The sequence below is a fragment of the Chrysochloris asiatica genome, unplaced genomic scaffold (assembly GCF_000296735.1).
Source record: "Chrysochloris asiatica unplaced genomic scaffold, ChrAsi1.0 scaffold00019, whole genome shotgun sequence".
Lineage (NCBI taxonomy): Eukaryota > Metazoa > Chordata > Mammalia > Afrosoricida > Chrysochloridae > Chrysochloris > Chrysochloris asiatica.
Window position 1 is genome coordinate 14,861,946 of NW_006408537.1, and position 11,406 is coordinate 14,873,351.

Below are 11,406 nucleotides of genomic sequence, written 5' to 3' on the forward strand. Positions count from 1 at the left end.
GAGAGAGAGAGAGAGAGAGAGAGAGAGAGAATGTTATCTTCAACAAATGGAAACAACCATTCATTCAAAGGCCATCTTTCAAGCCATAGCCAAATCATGTTCTGTCTTAAGGAGGAGGTTCTCTTTCCTTGTTAATAAAATCTCTCTTCAAACCACCATCACTTTTAATCATCCCCAGATTGTGCTTCATCTTCAGATGCTTCATCCCCAGATTTTTCTTGTGGAGGGCTGGCAGATGTTTTCTCTTCAGGAAGGCTTTCTAGTTCCTCATCATCTTCTTTGGGGGAAGGAGTCTTTTCCTTTGATGCCTTTGAAGCTATGGGACGATCTACTTTCCCTTTGCCTTTCACTAGATTTGTTGCCTTTAACCTGGGTTTGGTCATTTTATTTTATTTTCGCTCAGGCTTGGATTTCTTAACCATCCTTTTTTTTTTTTTTTTGTCAACTGCCATAGTCATTGTCGTCATTGTCTCCCATTAAGAAGTCTTTACTGTTGCCAAAATTTTCTTTGAATGGTACCTCATCCTCTTCCTGTTCTTCTCACTGCCCATATCTCCCATAAGCATTTCTCTCTGCTTAGAAGCTGATTTAGAAAGCTGCCTGTCGTTGCTGGCATACAGTTTTATGATCTTCACTATCATCTGCTGATGGAGAGTCATCCTTCTCGGTCTTCACATCTTTTTCTTCCAAGTCCTCACTGTCTTCCTATGAATTCTTTCCAGACCACCTCTTATCTTTAGCTTCTCTAGGAGATTATCACATTTTCCTAGCTGGAGGATCCGAATCTCTTCCATAATCTTCATCAGCATCATCAGATTCCTGAACCTGTGAATAATCAACGACCTTCCTATTTCTGACAGGCCAAGATATGTTCGATGTGCAAACAGGACCCAGTCGAGAAGCCTAAGACCAGGACCCCCCTTCCCCCACCGCCACATAAACACATTCGCGGGCTTGGCGCCTCCCCCATCCCCCATACTTCAGAGGATGCAAGGCTGCAGCTGAACATCCAGCTGCTGGTTTCTCAAACTCTGCCGCTCCCCTGTCTCTCCAAAATGGATTATAAAATAACAAATTTTAATAGATTAAATAGGAAAGGTACTGGCCCACAAGGTCTTTTTGGACCAGAAGGTCGGTTTGAACCACAAAGTCGGCGGTTCAAACTCACCAGCCTCTCCTTGGAAGTCTTATAGAGGGTACCAACGAGTTAGAAACCGCTTGACAGCAATTAACAACAACAACAACAATAGTAAATATCTGTGCATGTGGTGCCGGATTGGGCCGTATCATTTGGTTGTACATAGAGTATGAGTGGGAATTGACTAGATGGCACCTAGTAACAAAAAAAACATAGTGAACATCACACTTTGTGGTAAAATCTTAGATGCATTTTCTTTAAAATATGAGAAAATACAGAACGATATTTTCAAAGCAATTTTTTATTATTATTAAATTCTTTTCAAGGTCCTCAACAACACAATGTAGTGAAAAATATATTTTTTCAGATGATACGATATCTAGGCGCCCTGGTAGTGAACTGATTGAAAGTCGGACTTCTAACCTCAAGATCAACAGTTCAAAAGTACCAGACATTCCACAGGAAAAAGATGAGGCTTTCTGTTACCATAAAGATGTGCAGCCTTGAAGACCCTTTCAGCATTGCTGTGAGTCGGAACTGACACCATGGCACACCACCACCACCATGATATCTAGGAAAAGAACATTGTTGTTGTTGTTAAGTGCCTTTGAGTCGGTTCCGACCCATAGCTACCCTGTACAGGGTTTCCAAGGGTGTAACTCTTTACGGGAGTAGAAAGCCTCATCTTTCTCCCTCGGAGCGGCTGGTAGTTTCGAATCACTGACCTTAAGGTTCGCAGCCCGATTCGTAACCACTACGCTACCAGAGCTCAGAACATAGCCAGCATTAAAATGTTAAAACTGAAGATAATTTGGAAGTTTAATTAAAAAAAAATTGCTAATCAGAAATAAAATGTAATTTACAAAAGAAGTACATTCTACATAAAATGGACTTATGTCTTCCAATTGTGATCAGAGAACAGATTCATTTTTCTACCCTGAACAAGTAGAAGACTGGATAATACAGATAAAACAAGGACTTCCCATGGGAAAAAGTTGCACATGACAATGGTTGTTTAATTACCCCTTCATTCCACCTGGAGTATCTGTACTGTAAAATATGTTGTGGGACCATGACTATAACATGGTTTCTTTTATTAGTTGAAGAGCAAGAGATTAGTCTTCAGGGAGGGCAAGGCGGCTACTATTTCCTGAGCAGAACTAGACAGATCAGAGCTGCACAGTGATAACTCCAGAGATCTATAGAAGGTTGGCTTTAAGTCATCAACTAAATACTAATCATCAAAATTATGTGAGAACACTGTGAGATTGGGAAAGAACCACCAAAAAATAACAGTCCAAACACTTTATGGAGTTCATGTTGTTGCTATTGTTGTGTGCTATTCAGTTGGTTCTGACTCACAGTGACCCTGCATAGGGTTTCTGAGGAGGGGCTGGTGAGTTTGAACCACCAGCCTTTCAGTTCAAACTGACCTTGAGATCAAGTGTTTATCCTATGGTGCAATATGAAGTCTGGAAACAGTCCAGGTTCCTAAAAGTTAAAGCACAGAAACATTACAATTATATACAAGCACAAGACTCACAGGGAACTGATTTAAGCAATCAGTAGTATTGAGGGGAAAATTAGATCTAAACAAATGGCTGTACTGGTCTTGTTTAATACACTTCAAAGCTAGCCTCAAAAGGATTGAAGCATTTCCAAGTGTCTGCACAAAAAGAAAACTAAAAATTATTTAAAGCAATTATTTAAAGCAATAGACAGAAATCCAGGATCAAAGATTACATTCACAATGCTTACATCTAGTAAAATATTCACCAGGCATACAAAGAAGCATTAGGACAAAACAGTAAAAGTGGGAAAATTAATCAATAGACACAGAAATGAAACAGAAGATAGAACAGGCATTGCATGTATATTTCTCATGTTCAAGATGGTGGGAAAATACCATATTCTACAGATACACATAAAGTACTAAAGCTCAGTCAAGAATTAAACAAGCTAGGAGAGATAGAGCAGCTGAAGATTCTAGACTCATGGAAGGAAAGGGGATGTGTGCTGGCGGCCAGGTGGCATGGTTTGAATAATTGCATGTTCCTGAGTATTTTGATACATACCCCTCCCCACCCCACCACCTCCACCAAAAGAAAAACACATACAAAAATGGAGCGACTAGAAGTAAATACTGTTGAATGATGCAGCATGCAGAGGACTGTAATCATTACAATCAAATGAACTGATGTTCCCCCATGTAAACTATCACTCAATTCACAGTAAAAACCTTAAAAAAAAAGAATTAAACAAACCGACTAGCTCTTTATCTGTTAAAAAAAAAAATATATATATATATATATATATATATATACATTGAATTTGTACTTGTGAAAAAATTTCTTGCCCAAAACAAAACAATACAAAATAAAAACTCTAATCCCAGATGACTTCATAGGTGACATTTACCAAATATTTAAGGAAAAATACCATCCACTCATGATTTTTTTGTTTTTAATATTCCATATCTTCATTTTTTAATTACTTTAAAATACATTCTGGTTTGGATCATACAGTTTGCAAATACAAGTATTGTAAAATCACTGTAAACCTCCACATCAATAGGCATGAAATTTATATTTTATTGCTGTCTTAAGAAATCTTCCAACTATCAGATATTGCCATCCATCCTTTTTTTTTTTTCTTAATAAATTCTTTTCACTCAGATTCACTATAATGTACTAAATTATGTTCCCTCAAAATATGTGTTGGATTCTTTACTTTTATGCCTATGGATGTAATTCTATTCGGAAATAGGATTGTTCTTTTTATACTAATGACGCCATATCAGTGTAGGGTGTGTCCTACCCTTAATCATGTCTGAGTGATACGAAGAGCACATTTACTTATAGAATCAGGGACATAATGAGGCAGATAGACTCCATGTAAAGACCCCCAAGGAACCAGGGAACACACTTGAGTTACAGAAGTGGAGACAAGATTTATTTTCCCTCTAGCCACCGAGGATAGCCTTGCCCTGCAGCCAGTGTCCTGAATTGGGACTTCTAGTCTCCAGAACTGTGAGAAAATACCTTTCTGTATTATAAAGCCACCCGTTTGTGGTATCTGATTTTCAGCATTAAGAAACAAAGACACTGAATCTTCTCTCTCTGAGGTGGCTACTTATTGGTCTCTTTTAGTGATTTGTCTTCCTTCACTAACTCTGTCTTGGCCAGGATCATCCCTCAGTCTTATGAAAACGAAGGTATTAATTTCCTCTGCACAAGAAGCATTGTTCAAACAGAACAAGGGGCCAATAAATGATGTAAAATCAGGAAAGGTATGCTCCAGGATAGTGTTCTTTCACCATACTCATTCTATCTGTATACTGAGCAAATAATCTAAGATCCTCAATTATTTGAAGAAAAACATGGCATCAAGATTGGAGGAAGATTCATTAACAACATGCAATTTGCAGATGATAAAGCCTTGCTTGCTAAAAACAAAGAGGATTCAAAATACTTACTTGAAGGTCTGCGACTACAGTCTTCAGTATGGGTCGCACCTTGAAGTAAACAAAATAAAAATCTTTACCACTGGACCAATAAATAACATCATGATAAATGGAGAAAAGATTGAAATTGTCCAAGACTTCATTTTTCTCAGATCTACCATCAACATCCATGGAAGTAGTAGTCAAAAGAAATCAAACTATGTGCTGCATTAAACAGATCTGTTGCAGAAGACTCTTTAAAGTGTTTAAGAACAAAGATGTCTGTTTGAAGATGAAAATGTACCTGACCCAACCCATGATCTTTTCAATAATATCATATGCTTATTTTAGTTAGTCAGTGAATAAGGAAGACTAGAATAATTGATGTCTTTAAGTTATCGTGTTGGAGAAGAATATTAAAAGTACCATGTATTTTCAGAAAAACAAATAAATCTGTGTTGGAAGAAGGATAACCAGAGTGTTCCTTAGAGGGCAGAATGGCAGGATTTAGTTGGAACCAACTTGATGGCACTTAGCAGCAACCACAATGAAGCACAAAAATTATTCAAGATTGGGTTGTTGTTGCTGTTAAGTGCCATTGAATCAGGGAATTAAGAAAATTTGATTGAAGGAATTAAATTTTGATAGAGGATGTCAAATAAAATTAAATTTCAGCAAGATTTGAGGTTGAAAAATTCTTTTAAGTTGAGAAAACACTTTGAGTAAAGGCGGTAGTATGATTTTTAGAAAATTCACTGTAGCATAACAAGAAAAATCTCTTGTCTGAGCATGTACAAATAATTGCTAGATACTGCTTTTTTAAACAGAATTGAATGTTTTGGGCTTTTAAATTTTTTAATTTTTTTTTAAATGTACAAAAACACCACAAAACACTTGAATCTAGAATAGCAATGGATAAAGAAATAAATGTTGGAAGATGAGCAAAACAAAAGAAACAGCACAAACCACAAGTAGACACTACCAAACATATAATATGAAGCCTGTTTTGTATTTTAGAAGTCAAATTACTGTTATCTCACTTTTCATTACATTTATTTCTGGGGACATATATACATAAAATCTTTTCTAGTTGTAAATAGAAAAAACATTCATTTAAATTTTATCATACTAGTTCCAGAGACCTTGTTATACTAATAAACAAGCCATACTTGTTTATTCACTTATGTCACAAATAAATCTAATTGTTTAAATCAATTGTGTAAAGTACATTATACTCATGAATGAGCTAGACTTTATATTTGGACCTTACAATTTTAATTAAAATGAATGTTAAAATGTGAAAGTAATAACTTTTAGGAGATAATTTAGCATTCTTCTTGACATTGATATCAGAGACAAAAAGTACTGGCACATTTAGGGATTAAAAAATGTCATTTTCTTAGAGTTATTTACTTAATTGTGATTAAAGAAATCAATCAAAACTTTGCCTCATTGCTGTAATATTTTATATATATAATTTATTATAATTTCAACTAACTTGATACCAATTATTTTTAAACTGGAGAATAAAAACAATGCAAAGGCTGGTTTTCAGTATTAATGCATACATTGTTATGTGGCATGCATTGAATCTCCAGCTCAAGATACTTGGTTGCTACAGAAACAGTTCCTAAGGAAACAAGAGAAAGAACTATGGGTATTTCTGTTTCTGGCAGTGTGACTAAAAGAAATGAATAGTAAATAAATAGTATTACCTCTTTTGAATATAGGTGATTAACAATTACACTTTAAAATAAATGAACTGAGGAATAAATACTACCAGTTTCATGGGGGAAAACATTATTATAAATAGAATTATTTTTAATTATCATTTGTATCTAATAAATACTAACAAAATGAATAACTAACCATGTAAGGAGATGCATTTGAAACCATGAGCAGTTATTTTTCATGTTATAGCTCCCAAACTAGAGTGGGTTAAAATACTCTAATTGCAAACTGATTAAAATGTAGTAGTTTTGTAAAGTAGGAAACTGTCTTTAGAAGTTTATACTCAGACAAAATCCTTTATTTTGCCAAATGAAGAAGCTGAGAATAAGTGATTTGTACATAATCTCAGAGTAATTTAAGGGGAATAAGATTAGAATTCAAGTTCTCAAACCTAAATCTAATTTCTTTCATCACAAAGTTTACCCTAAAAATATGCTTTTGGAAACAATGAAATGAAACAAATGTAGACTGATCATTTACCTCTATACTCAATACTGAGAACACAAATATGAGTATAGTATATAAAAACATAAGCTGTTTATAATTAGTCAAACATTGGGAACAAATGGACACTTGAATATACAATTTCAATCATACAATTATAAAGGTCATCAGAAGGTTATTGTGTAAAGGGTCAGAAATCAGAAACTACTATATTTGCCTGTACCATGTCACTACAAAAACACCTTGGTGGTGCAGTGGGTTATGAGTTGGGCTGTTAAACACGAAGTCTGCAGTTAAAATTCACCAGCCCTTCCATGGCAAAAAGAAGAGGTTTTCTACTCCTATAAAGATTTACAGCCCCAAAAATCCACTTAGAGTTGCTATGAGTCATGTGACACATTTCCTGGTCTGTGCATGCTCACAATTATTATGTTTAAGCCTATTGTTGCTACCACTGTGTCATTACCCTTTTTCAGTCACCCTCCATTACCAAGCATTATGTCCTTCTCTAGGGACTGTTTCCTCCTGGCAATATGACCAAAGTATGAGAGACAAAGTCTTGCTGTCCTTGCTTCAAATGAGCATTCTGGCTGTACTTATACCAAGGCAGATTTATTTGTTCTTCTGGAAGCCCAAGGCACATTGAGTAATCTTTGCTAACACCATAATTCAAATGCATTAATTCTTCTATGGTCTTCCTTATTCAATGTTTAACTGTCAAATGCATATGAGGTGATTCAGAATACCTCGACTGTCAAATGCATATGAGAAAATTCAGTTTAGGCCAAGAATACAAATTGAAATCTTTCAAAACACTGATGCAGCCCTGGAAGCACTCACTCATCTATGGCAAGAAATTTGGAAAACAACTACCTGACCATCTGATTGGAAGAAATCCATATTTGTATCCATTCCAAAGAGAGGTAGCCCAACAAAATGCAGAAATCATCAAGTAGTATCATTGATATCCCATGTGAATAAAGTTTTACTAAAGGCAATACAGAAATGGTTGCAACCCTACATTGACAGAGAACTTACAGAGGTTCAAGCCAGATTCAAAGGAGGACATGGAATTAGGGATATCTTTGCTGATGTCAGATGGATTTTGGTTGAAAGCAGAGACTATCAGAAAAAAAATATTGACCTGTGCTTTATTGACTATGAAAAGGCTTTCATTTGTGTGGATCAAGTCACCTATGGACAACATTGTGGAGAAGGAGTATTCTGAAATATTTAATTGTACTCATGAAGAATCTCTACATAGACCAAGAGGAAGTTGTTTGAACAAAACAAGGTTATGTGCCAGGGTTGTATTCTTTCATCATATTTATTTAACCTGTGTGCTGAGAAATAATCTGAGAAACTAGAATGTAAGAAGAAAATGTGGCATCAGTACTGGAGGAAGTCTCATTAACAACTTACTAAAATACTTATTGATGAAGATCAAAGACCACAGTCTTCAGTATGAATTGCACCTCAATGTACAGAAAACAAAAATCCTCACCAATGCACTAACAAATAACATTGCAATAAATGAAGAAAAGATTGAACTTGTCAAAGACTTCATTATGCTTGGATCAACCATCGATACTCATGGAAGCAATAGTCAAGAAATAAAACAATATATTGCATTAAGCAAATATGCTCTACAAGACCTCTTTAAAGTATTAAAGAACAAACATATCAGTATGAGGACTAAGGTACACCTGACCCAAGCCATGATATTTTCAACAACCTCATATGCATGTGAAAGCTGAACCATGAACAAGGAAGACTGTAGAAGAATTGACACATTTAAGCTATAGTGTTGGAGGAGAATATTAAAATTACCACAGACTACCAAAAGAACAAACAGATCTGTGTTGGAAGAAATACAGCCAGAATGCTCCTTGGAAGTCAGAAAGGTCAGAGTCCATCTGTCATACTTCAGACATATTATCAGTAGGGACCAGTCCCTGGAGAAGGATATCATGTTTGGTAAAGTGCAAGGTTGGAGAAAAAACTAAAGATCTCTTAATGAGATGGGTTGGCAAAGTGGCAGCATCAATGTGCTCAGGCACAGCAACAATTGTGAGGTTGGCCCAGCACCAGACAATATTTTGTTCTGTTGTGCATAAAGTCTCTATGAGTTGGTACTGACTCGATAGCACCTAACAACAACAACAAAAAATGAGTTGGAGAGGTGGGACCTGATGATGGCTAGGGTGGAGGTGCAGTGAAGTTCACGGTCAGCCATATCACAGAATACCAGGAAAAGCAGATCCAGGGCAGAGCTTCAAAACTCGGAACCACATAGCTAGGAATATTTTTAAAGTTTGAAGGCTTTTAGCTAGTTGAACTTGAAGCTGAAGTAAGAAATTGTGTATTTTTGAATCTGCCAGGCTCAGAGGCCCGAAGCCGACATCTTGGGTGAGACCAAATGGCAAGACCAAGAGGGGGAGCAGAAACACCACTAAGATAAAAACAGAAAAAAGGATAAAAAAAATCTGAAAAAGGTCTAAGATTCATGTTGGACAACATAAAGAGGAATAACTTAAGAATTATTGGCATTCCAGAACAAGAAGAATCACACAAGTCCACAGAGGAAATAGTTGAAGAACTGCTGGAAGAAAATTTCTGTAACATCCTGAAAAGTGAAAAGATAAACATTTAAGAACCTGAATGAACTCCAGGAAGGATAGACCCCAAAAGAAAACCACCAAGACATATCATAACCAAGCTCTCCAAAATCAAAGATAAGGAGATACTCCTGAAAGCAGCTAGGGAAAACAGAAGTGCTACCTACAAAGGCAAATAAGTCAGATTAAGCTCGGATCTCTCAGCAGAAACCATGCAAGCAAGAAGGAAATGGGGAGACATATAGAAAACCCTGAAAGAAAAAAAAAACAAAACTGCCAATCAAGAATCCTTTATCTAGCAAAGCTATCAATCAAATACAACAGTATAATCAAAACATTCCAGGATAAACAGAAGCTAAGGGATTTTGCGAAAGCCAACTCTGCACTACAAAACATCCTAAAAGGAGTTCTGTGGACTGAGAACCAACAAGAAGAGGCACAACCAGAGATTGACATACATGGCAGCACATCCCAGAATTAAATTGACAGAAGGAAGAATCAAGAACAGAACAAAACCATAAAAACAAATTCAGAGAATCTGGGAGGTCAGTCCATGATCAAAACAATTACAATGTGAAAGAAGGTAAACACATAGGAACAGAGACCCAGATGGTGAGAAGGTCAGGTAGATTACAGGATAAAATAGACTGCAATAAATGGAGAGAGAAGTTAATGAACTATAAGGGAACTTCAGAGAAAATTAACACTTCATAACATGCCAAGGAAATGAAAATCCAAGAAGAATATGGAAACATTAAAACTATGAGGAAACTCAGAAGAAAGAACACAAAAATCATGAACTCAACAAAGGAAGACACACAGAACAAAAAAAGCAACAGCACCACACACACACACACACAAACATAATAGCAGCAATTAATCCATACCTATAGATAATTACACTGAATGTAAAGGGATTAAATGCTCCAGTTAAGACACGGAGCATGGAGGAATGGATAAGAAAACAAGATTCTTCAATATGCTGTCTGCAAGAGACACATCTCACACACAGAGACAAAACAGATTAAAAGTCAAAGGATGGAAAAATATACCAAGCTAATTGCAATAAAAAATGAACAGGAGTGGCAGTACTAATCTCTGATAAAATAAACTTTAAGGTAAACACCAGCATAATAGATGATGTTGTTGTTGTTGTTAAGTGTCGTCGAGTCGGTTCCGACCCATAGCGACCCTGTACAGGGTTTCCGAGGGTGTAAATCTTTACGGGAGTAGAAAGCCTCATCTTTCTCCCGCGGAGCAGCTGGTAGTTTCGAACCGCTGACCTTAAGGTTCACAGCCCGATTCGTAACCACTACGCTACCAGAGCTCATCTCATGATTAGAGAGACAATTGAACAAGATGACATAACCATAATAATTATCTATGTTCCCAATGAAAGAGCTCCAAAATGTACAAAGCAAACTCTAATAGATTTAAAGAAAGAACTAAATGAATCTACAATAATAGTGGGTGATTTTAATACACTGCTTTCAAAAATGGATAGAACTACCAGAAAGAAACATGGCAAAGACACAAAAGAAATAAACAACACAATCAGCCAACTGGACCTCATAGATGTGTACAGATCATTCAACCCAACAATAGCACAGTACACATTCTTTTCCAGTGCACATGGAACATTCTCCAGAATAGATCACGTCTTAGGCCACAAAATAAATCTCCATACATTTACATATACCAAAATACTACAAAACATCTTCTCAGAACATAATGCTATCAAATTAGAAATCAACAATAGGAAGACCAAGGAAATAAATTCAAATATATGGAAACTGAATAACACTCTGCAGTAAAAGCAAATGGGTAGTAGAAGAAATTAAACGTGAATTCACAAATTCCAAGAAATAAATGAGAACAGAAACACAATATAACAAAATGTTTGGGACAGGGCAAAAGCTGTGCTGAAAGGACAATTTATTGCAATAAATGCACACATTCAAAAAGAAGAAAGAACCAAAATTAACACATTAACACAGCATCTACAACAATTAGAAACAGACCAACAGAGGGAA

The 11,406-nt window shown here is 36.1% G+C and overlaps 1 pseudogene; it reads right to left on the reverse strand.

The window, feature by feature from the left end:
- Positions 1 to 164: 164 nt before the first annotated feature.
- The window catches only part of LOC102826071, a 51,623-nt pseudogene continuing 40,381 nt past the window's right edge, over positions 165 to 11,406 (reverse strand).